At 36.1% G+C, this 22454-nt stretch overlaps 1 protein-coding gene across 5 annotated transcripts in view; it reads right to left on the reverse strand.

Annotated features, from left to right (window-relative positions):
- The window catches only part of INPP4B (inositol polyphosphate-4-phosphatase type II B), an 811274-nt gene that overhangs the window by 680106 nt on the left and 108714 nt on the right, over positions 1-22454 (reverse strand). For 2 of the 5 annotated variants that reach the window (XM_001142120.7, XM_009448334.5), the window contains exon 2: positions 9403-9465. The exons of the other annotated variants lie outside the window; for them this stretch is intronic. The gene's annotated coding sequence lies outside the window, so the exon portion shown is untranslated. The remainder of the gene's footprint in view (positions 1-9402; positions 9466-22454) is intronic. 5 annotated transcript variants of the gene reach the window in all.

The raw sequence follows: 22454 nt of genomic DNA on the forward strand, positions 1-22454 counted from the left end.
CAGTGACCCAAATGATACTATCGCATCTTTCTAATACTTGCTCATTCATTCTGTATCTTGGCTCTTTCTTATCTCTCAATTTTTTTCTTTTAATTTTTAACTGTTGCATTATCTTCCCCAAACAGCAGAACAAAAAATTACTGGCTGCCATAAGTCAACATCCTGACAATTTTGATCCTAAAAGAAGAATCTTTCTCTCTTAAATAGCATTTCTCATGTTATGGCTATGAATAATTCTGCTCAGGGCACGTGCCCAATCCTTGTAGAATCACTGGATCCTGAAAGGTAAAGTTTCCTAATAGTCCAGGTAGAGGTCCCAAGCCTACATTAGCAGCAAGTATTTAAATCTCATTGTATTTAAGTTTTTTCATATGTAGGATGGATTTCTGGCATATTCATTGTGAAACGACCTCAATTACCCTGCCTCTTCTATCCAACCAATTGTAATTGTCAGTAGCATGCAGTAATTTGTGTCAGTTCTGAACCTTGGGCCTCAAGAGCTCTTTCACATTTCTGCCTTCTCTTTCTTAGAACACTGCTACCAACATGAGGATAAGGTATTAAGTGATAGGTTAACATAAGTAAAACCTCTAATTCAGTTTCTTACACATAAGAGCAGGATAAATGGTTACTATGATCAATCTTATTATTTCTATTTTCTAGTTTTGTCTTCATAATAACCCTAGGTATGACCATGGCAAGTATTATTGTCCTTTTTATTGATGAGGAAATGAATATACCAAGTGGTTAAAATGTATAGATTACCAAATGTAAAAGTACTGATAGAGTGGGCAGGTAGACCTTGAAATACATGCTAATGAGATTAGTGGCTGCATGAAGGACAGTAAATTTTGAGACTAAATTTTATGAGGATGAATTTTGAAACTGACTTGATGGAATTCATAGTGGCTAATATACATTAACTACTTACTATGTACCAGTAACTATTCTAAGTTTCTATTAATATCCTCACTTAAGTAACTAAATTATGTAAGAATCTTTCTTTCCCAGTTTTGCAGAAGAAGGCAATATGAGACACAGAGCTTAAACAGCTTGCTTCAGCCAGGCAGCAATAAGCTAAGAAGTTACCAGCCTGGGATTCGAACCCAAACTATCTGGCTACCAAAATGTCCATCAATGGTAGACTGGATTAAGAAAATGTGGCATATATACACCATGGAATACTATGCAGCCATAAAAAAGGATGAGTTCTTGTCCTTTGCAGGGACATGGATGAAGCTGGAAACCATCATTCTGAGCAAACTATCACAAGGACAGAAAACCAAACACCACATGTTCTCACTCATAGGTGGGAAATGAGCAATGAGAACACTTGGACACAGGGCGGGGAACATCACACACCAGGGCCTGTCGTGGGGTGGGGAATTGGGGGAGGGATAGCATTAGGAGAAATACCTAATGTAAATAACGAGTTAATGGGTGCAGCAAACCAACATGGCACATGTGTACATATGTAACAAACCTGCACATTGTGCACATGTACCTTAGAACTTAACATATAATAATAATAAAAAAGAAAGCAAAAAAAAAAAAAAAGAATTGCCCCTTGTACACTCTTCTGTCTCTGAAACAAAGAACAAGATGTTAGGAAAGGGGAGAAAGAAGTTAAATTCTAGGTAGAAAGAATGGTAAATGCAAAGCCATCAAGGTAGAAATAAGTAAGTCATACGCATATGAGATCAACCAGGCTGTATGGCTACAAGGCAACATCTGGGTGAGGAATCGACTGGAAATGAGGTTGAGAAAATTTAGAATGCAGCAGTGGAAAAGCAGTCTTTGAATGTCAGACTGAGGTGTTTGAATTTATGAAATAGCCCAAAGGAAACCCCATTCTCTCTGTTTTAACTTAATCCACTTAAATGTACAAGCAAATGAACATGTTGAGAAGAAATGCACTGATACATATAGAAATGGAAGTTAGCCTTTTAAGTGTAGTTAAAACAGTTTGTTTAAAATTGGCAGGCTCTCTATTCAAAATACCTCATGAGCAGTTGTCATTTAACTATAAATTATGAAGAAAGTGGCAGACTGAAGACAGATGCCCCAATCGGATCTTATTCCTTGCCCCTTCTAGAGAGTTAAGTATGGGAAGCATAGGCTGGACTATTCTAGATCAAGCAAACTTGTGCTTCTGCATCAGGCTCAATGATAAGAGTGTCTTAACTGAACATTAAGCTAGCGCTGTACCTTCTGTTCATGAATAGCACTTTCTCATGGCATAGGTAGTCAGGGCCATGAGCAAGTGCTATTCATGAATGAAAGGTACAGCATTAGCTTGATGTTCATATGCCAAGTAACTGTAGCATGATTTCAAATGTCTGCCTCATCACCTGTAAACATAATTAAAGAATAACAATCAAAGTCTTGGGGAAAATCCTGTTAAGGCCTTTTTACTGGTAGTTCTAAAATAGAGATGCAAAACTCAGTAAGATTTAAGAAACTCAGTGTTAATCATATGAAGTTAAACCAATAATCCTCAAATATAACAACTTCGGTATGAAAGTACATATTCCCTGAGCCTATGAACTAGCTCAGTTAGCCCCACCTCACTATACCAACTAAAAAAATCTTAAACATGATAAAGATGTAACATTTACATTAATATTTTCCTTGGTACAATGTGCTTCAGGAAAGCAAATGTTTTTATAATTATCTTTACATCTTGAATGGATTTAAAGCAGATTTTTTTCCAAGGGAGAGAAATGGGAACAACTCTTCCTTTCTCTTTATCACTTACAAATCTGCTTCACACTTGGTTGACTCACACCCAATCACCTATGACTGATTTCTAAATCATGCTTAAGATCCAACAAATTAGACTGAATCTTCCTGCTAATGTAAACCTAACCTTATAAAAAATTAATGGCATTATTTAAAATAACATTATTAGTATCTATTGAACATTGGCCAATACTACAATTTTCTTATTTTTTATTTTTTGAGACAGGGTCTTACTTTGCCACCCAGGCTGGAGTGTAGTAGTGTGATCACGGCTCCCTGCTGCCTCGACCTGTCGGGGGTTAGGTGATCCTCCCACCTCAGCCTCCTGAGTAGCTAGGACTACAGGTGCCTGTCACATGCCCAGCTAATTTTTGTATTTTTAGTAAAAATGGGGTTTCGCGATGTTGCCCAGGCTGGTCTCGAATTCCTGGCCTCAAGTGATCTGCACGCCTCGGCCTCCCAAAGTGCTGGGATTACAGGCATGACCCATTGAACCCAGCCTATAATTTTCTTATTAATTTCTGAAAAAAATGAGATACTTTTACTAATTCTTAAAAACTAAAAAATTATATGTACTATAATCCAGGGAAAATATCATTTTTTCTTATTTCTAGATGATGTTGTCAACTCATGAGCAAACATTCATAATACTCTATGGCATCTATCCAAAAGTTAAGTACCTTGTAACAACTGAACAGAGATCCATGAAAGTTTAGAAATTATTAAGGAAAAAAATTAAAGATAGAATTTACTAAGTAAAAAGGGCACAGATGTGGATGCCGAAAAATTAATACTACACAATCTTCTGATGGGCTATAGCACCAAATGCTGTTACAAAAACAGAATGAAACAAAACCAAAGCACAAATACTCATCCAATGATGGCATAAATGAATCATAAAGTATCAAAGCAGAAGTTTAGAGCTCCGGCATCAGGTACAATTCCTGACAAATTACTCAAGTTCACCCATAATTCTTCATTGTCATCTCAATGATACAGAGAATACTGGAAGTAAAAATAACTTGTTACATGTGAACAGAGACTGGTTTAGAAAACAATTCAAAAATATTTTATGCCTGCACTCCTACTCTTTGTACGGCAAAAAAAAAAATAGTTCTTAAACTTTCAAATTAAGTACCTACTATTCTCAGGTAAGATGTTCTAATGAAGTACCATTTTTTATCGTTAGCAAATTAAGGTCACAGGAACCCTAGGAGGTTGCTGCTGACATCTAGTGGCATACTTTTTAAAACATCAAATTCATTAAAAATATAGAGAGCTATCCCTCATTATCCAGTGGGGTATGGTTCCAGGATTCCTCTTTCCCAATGTACCAGAATATGCGGATGTTCAAGTCCCTTATATAAAACGGCATAGTCTTTGCACATAACCTATGCACATCCTCCCAGACACTTTATATCATCTCTAGATTATAATACCTACTACAGTGTAAACGCTATATAAATAGTTGTTTTACTGCATTGTCTTTTAATTTGTATTATTTTTTATTGTCTGTTTTTTTTCCCAAATATTTTTGTTTCCCAGTTGGTTGAATCTGTGGATGTGGAACCCATTAATATGAACGGCCAACTGTATATGTGTATATATATACATATATATATAATCTCTCTCTCTCTCTCTCTCTCTCTATATATATATATATATATACAGTTTTCTTATTTTTTATTTTTTGAGACAGGGTCTTACTTTGTCACCCAGGCTGGAGTGCATCTCGTGTGTGTGTGTGTGTGTGTGTGTGTGTGTGTATGATTTTCAGCATCATATATAGAGAGAGAGAAAGAGAAGAACAAACATACATTTATGTTCAAGCGTGTACTTGCAAAATCTAGTGGACATGTTACCAATTATTTGTAGCCCAGATCACTTTGTCTTCAATGATGTGATTCTCCTTCCAAAGTAATCTTAGTGCTACAAAACCAGAAATAAAAATGAGCAGATCTGCTAAAGCCTTAAAGGAACCAATTTCCTCAAAGACTTTAGTCCTTTACTGGGAATTGCCAATTCTCTGAGAGCCCCAATTCCCAAAGGCTTCTCCCCAAACCCAATAGGCCTAATTTCTTTTCAGCTTTCCAAATAACCATGACCCTACTCCATTTCCATACCTGGCATTTAAGTACTTTTAGGATCTTAGCCTAGAGAGACTCCACTATAGAGCAGAGTATATGCTCTTGCACAAAAATGCTTTTGTTGGGTAGGGCAGGTTAGATTTTTCTGCAATGATGTATGGAGTGGCACAAAGCCAGTGAGTGATAAAATTAGGCTGTCTCCCTTTGGTGAAGAGAATGTGTTCCTACAGTGGTGTTATAAATTAGTTGATTTGAATTTAGATTTTCTTCTTATTAAAACGATGTCATAAGGCCGGGCGCTGTGGCTCACACCTGTAATCCCAGCACTTTGGGAGGCCGAGGCGGGTGGATCATGAGGTCAGGAGATCGACACTATCCTGGCTAACACAGTGAAACCCCGTCTCTACTGAAAATACAAAAACTAGCCGGGTGTGGTAGCGCGTGCCTGTAGTCCCAGCTACTTGGCAGGCTGAGGCAGGAGAATCGCTTGAACCCAAGAGGCAGAGGTTGCAGTGAGCCGAGATCGCGCCACTGCACTCCGGCCTGGGTGACAGAGAGAGACTCTGTCTTAAAAAAAAAAAGATGTCATAAAAGCAGAGTAGGTTCTCCAGGTAGTCCTAATTAATACAAAACATAGCAAAATTATAACTTTCTTATTACAAAGAGATCTTTTAGTCTTTTAAATATACCTTCAATGGAAATCCTGGAGATTCAAGGAGCTCATTCACTCAAAATTTGTCTGCTTTACTCATAAGGAAAAGTAAACGTGGCTGGCAGAAAGATCTTTTTTACAATTATATTGAAAAAAATCCGTGTCTGTGTGTGCACCTTTATATATGGTATCAAATTATATATATATATATACACACACATATACATATGTATACACACAAGAATATACCAGAATATGCAAATCAATGACAGTATGGCAGATACCACAACTAAGTGTGAGTGAATGTAGTGTAGGCTGGCTAAGGGAGAAAGATAGTTGTAATATAATGAAGGTCTCAGAAAGCATCTTAAAGAGAAGTTTTAAGGTTACATAGTTTTTGGAATAAAGAAGAAAGCAGACCAGACATTCAAAGCCAAGCTTTAAACCTAAGCAAAGACAAGAATGTTTGGAGTATGTGGTGTTAAGAGAGACATAAATAAGGTAAGAAACATAGCTGGGGAATTCATGGAAGAACTTGAACAGTAGCAGGAGCTGATTCTAGACAATGCTGTGGTTTATAGTTCTGAGAGTTTCAAAAAGATAAAATATTGCACAGAAACTAATACCCAGAAGAGTTAAAAAGACCAAGAACTTTTTGCAAATGAAAAAAATCACAAAAGCCAAATTCTTAAAAACTACCGTAACAGCTTCTTTTCATGTAAATTTTTCTTTAATAATTACTTTTTAATCACTTCTCCATAAAAATGTTCAATGATTTATTCTCTGATTTGCAGTTTAAATACTCATTGGGAGCATACTGTGCCTGATGTTATGACTATGTTTTTGTAAAGCATTGTATGGTATATATCAGACATAGAACCTAATTTCAGCATTGTGAGATTTACATGTACTTTTCATCACTAGCCTTAAACTATTTCTAACTCTCATTTAAATGCATGGTCATTATTAATCAACCTGCAAGTTATGATGCTGTACTTTCATTTGTTATAGTAGGTATGTGATAAATAATAGAAAATATAATCTGTAATAAACTCTTAAAATATCACAAGATTTGTATCCTTTTAAATCTCAACATGTATCACATCTGTATCATTTCCTACATCAAATAATAAACCAAAATAAAACCAATCTGTAAACAATATATTTACAACTTATTTCTTACTGTCCTTGAACATAAGTAACCCTGTATAGTAGCCTTATAACCCAGTTTCTTTTCAATTTTCAAAATTGTGTTTACAGAAAGCCTAAATATAGTAAACCTACAGTACATAAAAGAATTGCTGAATTCTTAATATGCTATTTCAATTTCCTCCAGAAAAAATTCAATATATGTCAGAATAAAATTTAATATTCCTGCATAATAAAAATATAATTACAGTCATGAAATTTTCTTAATTGAAATTTGATCTATTTCCAGGACATGTAAACCTATGTAAAAATTGAAAAGAATCACGGTCTGTATTTTTACATGTAATCCTACCATGGTATACCTACCAGGTATATTGAAAGATATTTTAACCTGACTAATTGAAGTTCCCTCTGTCTTTGGATGACAAAATTAAGAAAATTGTAACTATAACTTATAACCAATAACTTCACATTAAAACACTACCTGAAAAGTTGTTTAAATGCCCTTTTTAAAAGAGTCAAATGTAGAACTCACAGGTATCTGCACACATAAAAGTGTCTGTTAATCCAACAGATTGCATGCTGAGCCCATTGCCAGAATTAATCCTACACAAAATGAATGTGTTAGTCATCATGTATACTAAGAAAAGCTGAATGGTTCCATTTGTTTAAAAATAACACTTTCACTAGTATGTCTTAAACTTCCACTATTTAAACATTGAAATTTAAATGCACATATTCCATCTGAGATAATAGGCAGAATGTTAATATGTTAGTGTGTATTATCTTATTAATAGGAATTTTACGAGATTGCAAACACCCCCAGTTCAACAAATCTATAGGACCAGCCTAGAAAGATAATGACATAAACGTCATTTCTCCTGGCCATAGTTCTCCCATCCCTAGCTACTCCTCAATATCTCACTTCCAACCTCCACAGCAACATACATATCTTGGATCATAATCACCTTGGGAGTTGTATCATGCCAAATTTTGGCAATACACAGAATGATTCCTTTATTTTCATAATAGAAAAAAAAAAACAAATTTTGTTACTCTGGGTATACTGATGCTGAAAATTCTATCCCATGAATGGGAATTACTTTCCCTCACCCTAAGTCTTCCTTTGTTACATTCACTTCAAAATAAGCTTATACATAGCTTAAATAAATAAAAGCCTAAAAATGAGTATATTAGTATATACATATCTCTGAGAAAAGAAAAAGTCACATAAATGCAACCTGGAGAGTCTGTGCTCCCTGCATGCTTTATTTATATTCTAAAGCACATGGATCCCTGACCTTCCTCATTGGCTTCATCTCATTCAGGATATTTCTCTTTCTCTCTTTACTGTGCCATCTTCCATTGAGTTGCCTTCAACAAGCACTTTTCTAGCATTTATCTCCCTATGCCTACATCACACAGCTCAGCTTCAACCTCTTCCACATATTGTCTAGGAATTAGTTCTCTTTATAATGTCCCTATTTGGAGAGTCAAAGCTAATAGTTCTATGTAAAAGACAACCCTCAATTAACTTCATTAACCATTTAAGAATAATTTAATTTGAATTAACATTTCAGTATAGATAAAACTTAGATAGGGTGACTACCCTTAGGAAAAGAAGCTATTTTCTCAAGGGGTTTACACCTGTTTTGAAGAATTACCTAGAAGCCAGAAATATGTAGAAATATATCACATTTGTAATTCAAATTTAATAATTTATTTTTGCTCAACTGCAAATCAAAGTTCAGAAACAAGCTTTCTGCTGATATCCATTACATTTAAATGCTACCTGTATTTCAGTACTCATTTATTTTTAGAAATTCAGTAATTTGTCAAAAATAAAACCCAATCAATTCTAGCTAATATAAAAATATATAATACATTTCATTAATATACTATATATGTTCATGAACATACAGTGTCATCACATCTTCATAGCTATATAAGTAGACAGGACTCAATGGATGTCTCAGTTCCCTTCAAAATTCTAAACTGTCTGAAACTTTTCTGCAAAAATCTCTTTTGAGATAGTAGCTTTATTCATAAAACATACACACATTGTTTATCTGCAGCCATACTACACTTTGTGTACATGCGTATGTCATTAGAATATTTGCATGAGTTTTCATATTCTTAGAACAACATATGTAAATAATTCACATAGTGATTTGAAAATTTAGCAACTAAATATGCATCTGTTAAGTATAATCAGGCACGCTATTCAACAACTGCATGATATAATTCAATCTTTCCAAAGAAAATATGTATTTTGCATGAGGGTGCCTTCATAAAGCTTGATGACATTTTCTAGAAATTCATATTGAAATTTTTTTGTATATTCAAAAAAATACATAAAGTCATCTGACTAACGCCAAATAAAGGCACAAAGAATCTTATCATTGTACCCTAACAAGGGTCTAATGCTGTTATTACCTGTCATTTGTAAATATGATAAACCAATTGGATGTATTTCCAAAGAGACTGCAATCTTGTACTCAAGATCCTATTTATATATTAACATAAACTTCAAAATGGTATCAGAAAATTAACCATTACCCACAATGTTTTGAAAAGCTATTATATATCTAAAAATGTACTGTTCACTTTATCAATCTGATGATCATCGTAAGGCCTTCCCTTGGCTTTTCAGATAATAATTTACTTTTTTGATGGGTAATTCAATATCTAAAACCAATAATCAAGGAAAGTCAACTAGTTTCATGTAGAGTTATACAGAATGAAAAAATATCAATTCAAAATAAGCACTACCTTTGTCTAATTTTTTATAAAAGACAGAAGATCTCTTGGCAGGTAACACCATTTCTTTGTATTCTACGGGAAAAGAGAAAGAAGATTAATAAAAACAACCTTTCTTTTTTCCTCTTTAAATGCTTCTTAAAGAAGATTCATTAGTAATAAAGGTCAGAGAAGAAAATCATTTAACAAAATATTCAGCTCCATTCAGCAGCTGCCTCAGGAAACACTTGCTTTAAATGCCAAATCACTTCCCCAAATGTCCTTTCTCCCTTACAGCTGAGAACATGGGTGGCAGCAGATACTCAGCCCTGTTTTCTTTGCTTCTCTTTCTTCTCTCACATGTGAACAGAACTGGCACTCGAGCAAGAAAAGGCATTAGCTTCAATCATTTCAAAAGACAAGATGTAAGCAATGTCAGGACAGAACATTTACTTGGAATACAATGGACTGAAATGGAATTTAAAATTATCTAAATTGACTTTCCTTCCACTGCTAGTGAGCATGGGTTTTAAAATATTCATGAAAGTTTGGGTCTTTCCACAAAGTAATAAAATGAGATATTGTGGGACAACTGTAAATAATTGCAGATTACCTTCCTTATGAGATGTAATTTCAGAGCTTTTCTATGCTGCAACGAGGAGGAAAGTACTTTATTGAAGTCAAAAGTTATGAAAATATATCTTATTCCCTGCCTTAATGTATAACAATCTTGAGGAGTATCCCATAATAGATTTTATTACATCATTATCTAAATGTTCAGATTGGAGGATACAAAATTCAAGCCTGAGCAATAGCTTTCCAGAAAGGACTGTTACATACATAGGTAAGAATTTTAAATTCACCCCTTAAGAAAGTTATTTGGCTGAATAGAAGATGCTAACAGTTTAAAACAACATTGATTAATTGACTAAAGCAGTCATAAGAATAGTGATATAACTGCAATCACTACATCTTACCAATTGTGTATTTTGGACAAATAAATTCTGTAAGTCTTCATTTTTCATCTGTAATATGGGAATGATATTTTTTCCTATCCCCCATGGAGGTGATAATTGAGATAAATACATATAAAGAATATAGCATAGTACCAAGCTAAGCATGAGAAAGCATTAGCTAATGTAATATCATCATTATTATTCCTATTATCATCACTGTTCTTTAAAGAACAACAACAAAAAAGGCTTACTATTCCATTGAGAATCACTGCCCTAGTGAGCCACACAATAAAATGATTAAATCATATCATGCTGGACATTACCTATTTTGTTTATTTATTAATTAGACTCTGTGATGATGAAGGAAGAAAGAGTCCTTCTGGGTCTTTCAGGCAGGTGGGTGAAAAAGATTAAATAGCAGTATTTCAAGAAGATTAGTAAGCTGTCAACTGCTCGACTGCAGTGGTTCCCCTTGATTTTGCTGAGAACTTTAGCTTGAAGAAGGCCTTCAAGAAATTGTGATATACTTCAAGACTCACTTAAAGCAACTGGCCCTTATCTACTCTTATGAACACTCGATCTAATTCAGAAAACACCTGGTGAGCCCCTACTGCAAGCCAACGTCTGTGACAGACTGAAGAAACCACAGCAAACAAAAAGAGACACAAGAAAAGCACAGTTTAGTGGAGGAAACACATCTGTGGACAATTATTTCAAGTAATTGGTGAAAATATCATTATTAGATAATACATAGAGTTTTGAAGGAGCAGAAAGTATTAAAAGAATATTCTGGAGTCAGAAAAGGATTTAAAACATAATCTTAAAAAATAAGTCAGGGCTGGGTGCCGTGGCTCACCCCTGTAATCCCAGCACTTTGGAAGGCCAAGGTGGGAGGATTGCTTGAGTCCAGGAGTTCAAGACCAGCCTGGGCAACATGGCAAGGCCCTGTCTCTACAAAAACAAAAATTAGCCAGGTGTGGTGGTGCATACCTGTAGTCCTAGCTATTTGAAAGGCTGAGATGGGAGGATCACTTGAGACCAGGAGGCAGAGGCTATAGTGAGCCGAGATTGCAGCACTGCACTCCAGCTTGGGCAACAGAATGAGTGCCTGTCCCCCAACCCCCAAAAAATCAGTCAGAATAGCTGAACTTGTGCACATGGCTGACAGCGCTATTTGGTCTAAGAAAATTTCACAAAAGAGAACTCTGAAGTACTAAGCCTAACAGACAGGTAAGCAGGTATGTCTTTCCAGGAAGATGGGGTAATGCATACAAAAACTGGAAGCATAAAAAAAGGAAATCCACATTAACATAAGGTCCACTCACAGTGCCCATTGGGAGTCTTCTCAATTTCTTGTTAAAATGGTCAGAGGATGTCAAAGAGGAGAAACATTAGTAACAGCACTGGGAGGAAAATGGACAAAATATAAAGTGGCATTTCTAATAGCTGAGCCCTGATTGGGCTTGACTACAAAACACTGTTTCAGACTCAGAACCTCACACTGTATATTTTGAAAGAGTACAGCATATATGTCTTCTAAATAAAGAAATTAGGAAGAGACTTTGATTCATACCAATAACAATCCCTAACTCCAGGTGCAGGCATCAAGTAGACCAAAATCTGCATAACATCTGTTGTGGGTTAAATTGTGTACTCCTGAAAGATATGTTGAAGTCCTACCCTGAATATGATCTTATTCAGAAAGAATCTTTATGCAATTAAGATGTAAATTAAGATGAGGTTATGCTAGAATAAGGTGGCCCCTTAAACTAGTATGACTGGCAACCTTATAAGAGATGAGACACAGGGATGGACATACGTGGAGAAGAGAAAGCCATGTGAACACAAAGACACACACAGACAGAGTGCCATGTGACAAGACAGGCAGAGATTGGAGTGATAAATCTACAAGCTAAGGAATGCCAAGGACTGCCAGCAACATCAGAAACTAAAAGAAAGGCATCAAGCAGATTCTCCTCTAGAGCCTCCGGAGAAAGCAGGGCCCTGCCGACACGTGGATTTTAGATTTCTAGCCTCCAGAAATGTGACACTAAATTTCTCTTGTTCTAAGCTACTCAATTAGTGGTAATGTGTTATGGCAGTCAAAGAAACTAATAACACATGTCTTCGGCCAACAAGACTCAGGCTTCTATCTAGACTCTGATAACTTAGAACTTATTAAAAAAAATCTTATGGTTAATTTAATTGGTAGTCCTCAAACTTTTTGGCACCAGGACAATTTTTTCTAAAGATGGGGGAGGTGGAATGGTTTCCAAATGAAATCATCAGATATTAGATTCTCATAAGGAGCACATAACCTAGATCCCTTGCATGTGCAGCTCACAAGAGGGTTCATGCTCCTATGAGAATCTAATGCCGCAGCTGATGTGACAAGATGGGGAGCTCAGGCAGTAATGCTTGCTTGTCCACCACTCATCTCCCACTGTGTGGCCCGGTTTCTAACAGGCCACAGACAGTTACCTGTCCACGGCTTGGGGGTTGGGGATCCCTGCTAGCTCATCAAACACATTCTCAACTTAGAAATCAGAACACCCAGCTGCACGTGACAAACTGACTTACAGTTTTAACAGTTTCCTGTAGCTGGAATCTGCTGCAAATGGAAGCCAATAGCCAATGGAAAGGAATTTGTTGGTCCCTATTTTTCCCCCATGTCCTTCTTTTCCAGCTAGTGAACCTTGGATCCTGATGCCTCTGGAATATAGCAGTGGAGTGAAAAAGGAAAGGTGAGGAAACAAGAGGTAAATGAAGCAGGAAAGTGCTTACTTTCTGCTCACTAAGCAAGAAGGCTCCCTCTTTGGGACAGGCACAAAGTTGATTCTCTCCCCGTTTGAGCTTTTCCTGGTTCTTCAGTAATCCTCACCTCCAATCACTGGAGACCTTTCACCTGTACTATGCTTGATGCAGGTCATACTGTCTCACTTTGTTACTTACTTCATCCACAGTCACTAGTCAGCTGAGACCAGTTCAGTTGCTGGGAAGCCTTAAGGCAATACCTAGGACAACCTCATGACAGCTCTTTCATATTCGTGGCCCACCTCTCTTCCAGAGGAATCTAACAACCCCTGAAAAATAGATGAATCCCCATTCAGAATCTTTACTTTGCTGTACCATAAGCTGCTCACCACCTCATCTTTGGTCTTTGAATTAATCAGAATCCAGTCCACTGTCTCCACTAAAACCTCAAAACTTCAAGAGATACCTTTTAAACTCTCTAGAGAGTCTCCTTGAAGAGCTCTTTCTAGTTCTGAGGGGGAAAACACCCTACACCATCTCTCCTTGTGTGTATTTCGAGTACATCTTCAGTTCACTCCATAAAATCTTCCTTTCATCTCCAGATCTCCCAGCCCTTTTGGATTGGAAATGTAGGAGGTATCTACCCAGTTCTTACACTCCCACTAGGGAATTTCTACAAGGTGATCTGGTTTATAAATCACATTAGTATCTGATAGCTATTGCTTTAAGGGGTCAAAGTTTTCCAATTTCACATCATATGATATTAGTTTTTCACAATTTGTGTTTTAAGAAACTCATGGGGGAAACAGCTAAAAATTATACAATATGTCTTCTGGATATACTATTTTTTTAAAGGTGTCCTATGCATTCCATGAATTTTACATTGTTCTTCAATATAATCTCTGTTATTCAGTCAAGTGGAGTGTCTAACAGCTGCCACGTTGTTCTATCCCAGTTCCACTCTTCAGGTCCTTCTACTTGTGGTTCAATTCTTACTTCTCAGCACCTTCCAAATGTACTGCCCTGTCAAAGCTTTAATGACAACTTCTCCAGAAAGTGATCTCCAGGTACTTTGGACTCTGTTGATTTTATCGTTCTTCTACCTTGTGCAGCAATTATAGTCAATGCCTATAACTTATATTGCCTTCTTCAGTTGTCTTGTGCTGTCGTGTCTCCACAGATATATTTTAAGTTCTTCAAGGACAGTTATTTTAACTTGTGCCTCTCACATTTTTCCTTTTGTGCTAAACTCAAAGATCAGCATATATGGAGAAGGTACCTGTTAAGTGCAGAAACAATTGCTATCTATTAAATATCTATTAATGTAGGTAGACAGAGTTGACTTATGTGGCATAATATCCTTCCATGTCCTATGACAGAAATTGCATAGCAGTGGCATAGCAGTTGTTGCCGCACCAAGTTTTTTTTAAAATTTAATTTTACTTTATTTTAAGTTCCAGGATACAGATGCAGGACATGCAGGTTTGTTACTTAGGTAAACGTGTGCCATGCTGGTTTGCTGCACCTATCAACCCAACCCCTAGGTATTAAGCCCCACATGCATTAGCTATTTATCCTGATGGTATCCCTTCCCCCACCCCATTCCCCTGAAAGGCCCAAGTGTGTATTGTTCCCCTCCCTGGGTCCATGGCCACATTACATTTAAACACTATTTGGACATGTCAGATGGAAAAGAAGCAGAAAACAAAATAACATGAGAAATATGATATGACATTATATAACAAGGATAACAAGGATGTTGTTTGGAAATATATCTAAATGCAATCCTTTTGCCTTTCTCTGTGTCTGACCTCACCTTTCTGCCAGGCATAGCATTTGCCTCTAAAAAGATCAAGATTGCTACAAGATAAATAAAATTTAAAAAGGCAGTCTACATTTTGATGCCTGCCAATAATTCTGGATCCATATAGCAAGACAATAATCTTGAATATAAGGCTTTTCTTGTTTCCATTACAATATTAGAATTCAGACTTAGAAAACTAGATCAAGGACTTTTGCCATGCTAAAAGAGGAGAAAAGAATATAAAAACTACCTCAGGCTCAAGAGCATAGGCAAGAGGAAAAGAAACAGAGAAGGAAGTCAAACATGAAGTCCTCATTTCCCTTCTTTCTAAGTGAAACCCCCCACAAGAAAGTGGAATAAAGGTAATAGAAGCATTAGGACTAGCAGATGGCTTTTCAGGACATAGACTCAAAAGAACTTGAGATTTTCAGGGAAAAAAAAAACATCATCCAACATCTAACATGATATAGGAACACTTAGGGTGCATTAGTGGAGGACAGTCTCTAAAGAGATGAACCTGAGACAAAATTGCATCATCTCAATAGCCAACACCTGGTACCCAGGAGCAACAGAAGTTCTCAAATACCATGAATAGGAGACAGGGAAGTGCAGGTGGACTTTGTCCCACCCAGTACCCTTTCCCAGAATGAGATCACATGAGGCCCATTATCCCCATCATCACAAGACTATAAAAGAAAAAGCAGAAAAGGAAAAAAGTCTAAAGCACAATCATTTAGCAAAAAGTTATCTCAGTCATCCATCCCAGATAAAAAAGAACTTAAACTTATGTAGTACAGTATCATTATTTTATAGATACAAAAACTAAAGACCAGAATGGCAGACTCATTTACTGAAGAGTATTATGCTTATGAAGACAGAGAAGAGGCAATGGTTCCAGTTTATCTAGCATCTACTCACATGCTGATGAACTATCCCACACTTTCATCTATAATCCAGCTTTTCTTTTTGCTATGAGTTAATATTATTATTCAATTAATATTTTAAAATAAAAATTCCAATTTTATTTTCACTAGAAATATCAATGAAAATAATTTTAATTCATTTATTTTAATAAATGATGAAATACATTTAAAATGAAAATAATGTTTTTAAAGAGTGCAGAAAACTATTAGATTTAATTAGTAAATTTAGCAATGTTACTGAATTCAGAGTTATTTTACAAGAACAAATTATGCTACCATAACGAACAAATAAAAAATAAGAATTATAACATTTAAAAGAGAATTAAATATCTCAAATACTCAGAATAAAATCTAACAAAAGATGTTCATGATATCTACACCAAAAATCTACAAAATAGTATTTAAAGGAAATAAAGCAAACGAAAATAAATGGAGAGAGATGCATCATGCTCATATATGGAAGACTCAATATTATAAGGATGTTAATTTTCACATTAATCTGGATATTCATGGTAATCACAACCAAAATCCCAGTAGTCTTTTTTTTAATATAAAAATTAACAAGCTAAAATTTGTACAGAAATACAAAGGGCCAAGATTAGCCAAGGAAGACAAAACTAGAATTTTTAAATTGCAGATATCAAAACTTATTATAAAGCTTTTGTAATTAAGACAGTAACTGGTACAAAGACAGACAAATCACATATGAAACAAAAGAGGAAGTCCAGAAACAAACTCACACAAGTTATAACAACAAATTACACAAGTAAATTATGGCAAGTTTGACAATGTAGAACAGTAGAGAAGGGGCAATTTCTTTACTAAATGGTGCTGAATGAATTACATATCCATTTGTGGGGAAAAAGTGGATCCTGACTCCTACATATACAAAAATCAGTTCCAGAAGGTTGTGCATTTACATGTTCAAAATAAAACAATAAAGCTTTTAGAAGAGAATATCTTTCCCTTTGGGGCAGATCGTGATTTCTTAAACAGAGTATAAGTGGTAACCGTCAAGGGAAAACATTAAAGTTTGACTGCATTTAAATTAAAAACTTCTGTTTATCAAAAGATGCCAAGTAGAACATGAAATGACAAGCCATGGAGTATAAAAAGAAACCTGCAATACTCAGAATATATACAATAAACTTTTATAAATCAATACGAAAATGAAACAACTGAATAGAAAATTGGGCAAAAATCATAAATATAAACTTCACAAAAGAAGGCTTTCAAATTTTCAATAAACATCCTAAAAATCCCTCACCTTTATTAGTCTTTTGGAATGCAAGCTAAAATTACAATGAGATGTCACTATAAGCAGACAAATGAGGCTGAATTAAAAAAAAAGATAATAGCAAGAGTTAGCAAGGATGTGGAAGAATGGTACTGTCATATCCTGCTGGTAGGGGTAGAAATTCATGTAATTATTTTGGAAAAGAGTTTGGTAGTATCTCTCCTTTGATAGTATCTCACCTTATGGCTGTGCAATTCCACTATAAAAGTTGCTGAATATTATGTACAACAATATTCTCAGTAGCACTATTCACAATAAGAATTAACTAGAAATAACCCAAATTTCCATAAACAGTAAAGCTGATTAATAAATTAAGATATATTCATACAATGAAATGCTATGCATTAATGAGACTGAAGAAACCCTGATTACATGAACAATATTAATATCACAAACCATGTTAAAGAAAGAAGTCACATGGAAAAAGTATGTACTATAGGAAAACATTCTGTTATGGGCTCAATTGCATCCCCTCACAATTCATATGGCAAAGCTCTAACACTCAGACTGTCTTTGGCAATAGGGCCTCTAAGGAGAAAATTAAGGTTAAATTAGGTCTTTAGAGTGGTGCTCTAATCTCATACAGCTGGTGTCCTTGTAAGACGAGAGAAAGAAACCAGGGATGCATGAGCACAGGCTGTGAGGGCACAGGAAGATACTGTCTGCAAGTCAAGGTGGGAGGCCTTGGGAGAAATTAACCCTGCTGGCACCTTAACCTTGGACTTTTAGCCTCCAGAACTGTGATAAAATAAATTTCTGTTTCTTAAGCCACCTAATCTATCGTATTTTATTATGCCAGCCCTGAAAAACTAATACACATTTATATAAAAGTGGGAGGAAACGCTCTGAGGAGGATACAGTACCTGAAAGAGGACATGAGGAGAGCCTCTGGTGTGCACAAAATGTTCTGTTTCTTGATCTAGGTGTTGGATCTTCAGGTATATTCCTTTTGCAAAAAATGTCTTGAGTTGTACACTTAAGATTGGCTCACTTTTCCATATGCATGTTTTCCTTCGATACACTTTTCAAGTGACATTAAGATCCAAATTCATCTGTCTATGGCCCTTAAAAAATGGGCAGTATTAGATTTTGTTTGTTTGTTTGTTTTCAGATGGAGTTTCACCCTTGTTGCCCAGGCTGGAGTGCAATAGGGCGATCTCGGCTCACTGCAACCTCCGCCTCCCGGGATCAAGTGATTCTCTTGCCTTAGCCTCCCAAGTAGCTGGGATTACAGGCATGCGCCAGCAGGCCCAGCTAATTTTGTATTTTTAGTAGCGATGGGGTTACACCATGTTGGTCAGACAGGCCTCAAACTCCTAACCTCAGATGATCTGCCTGCCTCAGCCTCCCAAAGTGCTTAGATTACAGGCATTAGTCACCATGCCTGGCCGATTTTTTAAATAATTCCTGATTTTAAATGTAATCAAGAAGAAATAAAAGGGAAGATTTCAATCTGCAGGTGTTCTTCATTAGCACTACAGGTGTGATCATTGGAGAACCGACGTTTCAGGGCTGCGCCTGAAGACAACAGCAGTCTTTCCCTAGAATACATTTTGTTTTTAATATTTTTGACTTAGATTTCTCCTCAGTTTATTTAATCATTTTTATGTATGTTTAATTTAGCATAGAATATATGTCTATTCAATTTTAAAGCATATTTGTATACTTAAGAGTATATATATTTGAGAAATTCTTAAAATTTGGGCAACTTTAGCCAGGAAACACCCAGCGTCAGACTTTCAGTGCTATGCCTGACCTCTGAAATTATTTCCTTTTGTAAACACTAAATCTTAGTGTCTTAAATTTAAGTATAGTCTTAAATTTTTAGAAATAACATTATTATCATTATTGTAATAATAAAACTAATCCTTCAGTACTGCCAAACAGAAACCAGGCATTGCTCTAAGTTGCTGTCTTGCATATTAAATACTCATAACAACCTTCTTGGCTGATTACACTATTATCCCCATTTTATAGATGAGTAAGCTGAAGCACAGTTTGGTTACCATGTTGCCCAAGCCACAGCCATCGAGCAAAGGTAAGATTTGAAGGCAGGGAGCTGCCACAAACCCCAATCCTTTGACTTCTCAGCTGAGCTAATGTGCCTCAGTTCTTTCCACATGTGCACCTGTTACTCTAACACAAATTCTGTCCTTATGTCTTATTATTGGAATGTATTCTTCTTACTGTGAAATTTCTCATTTTATTTTAAATGTATGTCCCCCACAAATTCTATTCTTTGTATGTCTTTGCTATTTTCTATATTTTCATGCATTTGTTAGAATTTTAAACATATTATATCTTTAATTTAAAGTAGTTATTATCGCCTAGGAGTTTAAAGAAATTTACGTATATCATTCTATACATTGCAACACACACACACACACACACACACATCCACCACTATTCTCTGAATTGCATTTTAGGTATTTTATTACATATTTTCTTACCTTCTATGTCACACCATTGCCAAAGTCAAATTCCGAGAGTTTAGACCTCTTATACTCAAATGGTGATCCATAAACTGCAGCATCACCATCACCTAGAGTTCGTTAGTAATACAGAATTCCAAGCTCCATCCCAGACCAGCTGAGTCAGATTCTTCATTTCAACAAGAGCGCCATATGATCAGAAGGAATATTAAAGTTTCAGAAACTTGCTTTAGATGACATAGTGCTCTAAACTAGGGCTTTCTTAATTCTTCCTTCAACTAATTTATTTCCCTAATTTCTAAGAAACTTGTTCTTGTAATTTTTTTTTACCACTAGGTGTTCTAGTCTGTTATAATTAATAATGTGGAATGCTTCATTCCCTTATCAGCTTTCCTGCCTGGAATATTATTTAATTTTCCTGAGTTAATTATTGAGACCTTAAAACAGAAGCTTCTCCTCTTTTATTTTGTTGCGCAGTAGTTTGTAGTTCTCCTTGAAGAGGTCCTTCACATCCCTTGTAAGTTGGATTCCTAGGTATTTTATTCTCTTTGAAGCAATTGTGAATGGGAGTTCACTCATAATTTGGCTGTTTGTCTGTTATTGGTATATAAGAATACTTGTGATTTTTGCACATTGATTTGGTATCCTGAGACTTTGCTGAAGTTGCTTATCAGCTTAAGGTGATTTTGGGCTGAGACGTTGCAGTTTTCTAGATATACAATCATGTCATCTGCAAACAGGGACAATTTGACTTCCTCTTTTACTAATTGAATACCCTTTATTTCTTTCTCTTGCCTGATTGCCCTGGCCAGAACTTCCAACACTATGTTGAATAGGACTGGTGAGAGAGGGCATCCCTGTCTTGTGCCAGTTTTCAAAGGGAATGCTTCCAGTTTTTGCCCATTCAGTATGATATTGGCTGTGGGTTTGTCATAGATAGCTCGAAATAAAAGAGGATACAAACAAATGGAAGAACATTCCATGCTCATGGGTAGGAAGAATCAATATCGTGAAAACGGCCATACCGCCCAAGGTAATTTATAGATTCAGTGCCATCCCCATCAAGCTACAAATGACTTTCTTCACAGAATTGGAAAAAACTACTTTAAAGTTCATATGGAACCAAAAAAGAGCCTGCATCACCAAGCCAATCCTAAGCCAAAAGAACAAAGCTGGAGGCATCACACTACCTGACTTCAAACTATACTACAAGCCTACAGTAACCAAAACAGCATGGTACTGGTACCAAAACAGAGATATAGACCAATGGAACAGAACAGAGTCCTCAGAAATGATGCTACATATCTACAATCATCTTATCTTTGACAAACTTGACAAAAACAAGCAATGGGGAAAGGATTCCCTATTTAATAAATGGTGCTGGGAAAACTGGCTAGCCATATGTAGAAAGCTGAAACTGGATCCCTTCCTTATATCTTATACAAAAATTAATTCAAGATGGATTAAAGACTTACATGTTAGACCTAAAACCATAAAAACCCTAGAAGAAAACCTAGGCAATACCATTCAGGACATAGGCATGGGCAAAGACTTCATGTCTAAAACACCAAAAGCAATGGAAACAAAAGCCAAAATGGACAAATGAGATCTAATTAAACTCAAGAGCTTCTGCACAGCAAAAGAAACTACCATTAGAGTGAACAGGCAACCTACAGAATGGGAGAAAATTTTTGCAATCTACTCATCTGACAAAGGGCTAATATCCAGCATCTACAATGAACTCAAACAAATTTACAAGAAAAAAACAACCCCATCCACAAGTGGGCGAAGGATATGAACAGACACTTCTCAAAAGAAGACATTTATGCAGCCAACAGACACATGAAAAAATGCTCATCATCACTGGTCATCAGAGAAATGCAAATCAAAACCACAATGAGATACCATCTCACACCAGTTAGAATGGCAATCATTAAAAAGTCAGAAACCAACAGGTGCTGGAGAGGATATGGAGAAATAGGAACACTTTTACATTGTTGGTGGGACTGTAAACTAGTTCAACCATTGTGGAAGTCAGTGTGGCGATTCCTCAGGGATCTAGAACTAGAAATACCATTTGACCCAGCCATCCCATTAGTGGGTACATACCCAAAGGATTATAAATCATGCTGCTATAAAGACACATGCACATGTATGTTTACTGCAGCACTATTCACAATAGCAAAGACTTGGAACCAACCCAAATGTCCAACAGTGATAGACTGGATTAAGAAAATGTGGCACATATACACCATGGAATACTATGCAGCCATAAAAAATGATCAGTTCATGTCCTTTGTAGGGACATGCATTAAGCTGGAAACCATCATTCTCAGCAAACTATCACAAGGACGAAAAACCAAACACCGCATGTTGTCACTCATAGGTGGGAATTGAACAATGAGAACACACGGACACAGGAAGGGGAACATCACACACTGGGGCCTGTTGTGGTGTGGGGGAAGGGGGGAAGGATAGCATTAGGAGATACACCTAATGTTAAATGACGAGTTAATGGGTGCAGCACACCAACCTGGCACATGTATACATATGTAACAAACCTGCAAGTTGTGCACTGTACCCTAAAACTTAAAGTATAATAAAAAAAAAAAAACAGAAGCTTCTCTTCTTATAAACATATTAGATTCCAAGGGCTGTCTGCAAAACTAGTTGTTTGAAAGGTTCTGTATTCCCCATATGTGTCTACAAATGCCATCAGTTGGAAATAATACACAGAACTGACATACTTTAGCTCCGGTGTGTAGCCTTGTAAATGTCTATGAGAGTTCCTAAGTTAAAAGATCAGTAGTAGAGGAGCTACTAGTTTCTCAAAATCCTGTGTGATTTTATACTATCTGCTGTATTCACAATGTTCGTCTTAAGTCTTGCGGAAATTCTTCTCAGGTTTTCTTAGCTATC

The sequence above is a fragment of the Pan troglodytes genome, chromosome 3 (assembly GCF_028858775.2).
Source record: "Pan troglodytes isolate AG18354 chromosome 3, NHGRI_mPanTro3-v2.0_pri, whole genome shotgun sequence".
Classification (NCBI taxonomy): domain Eukaryota; kingdom Metazoa; phylum Chordata; class Mammalia; order Primates; family Hominidae; genus Pan; species Pan troglodytes.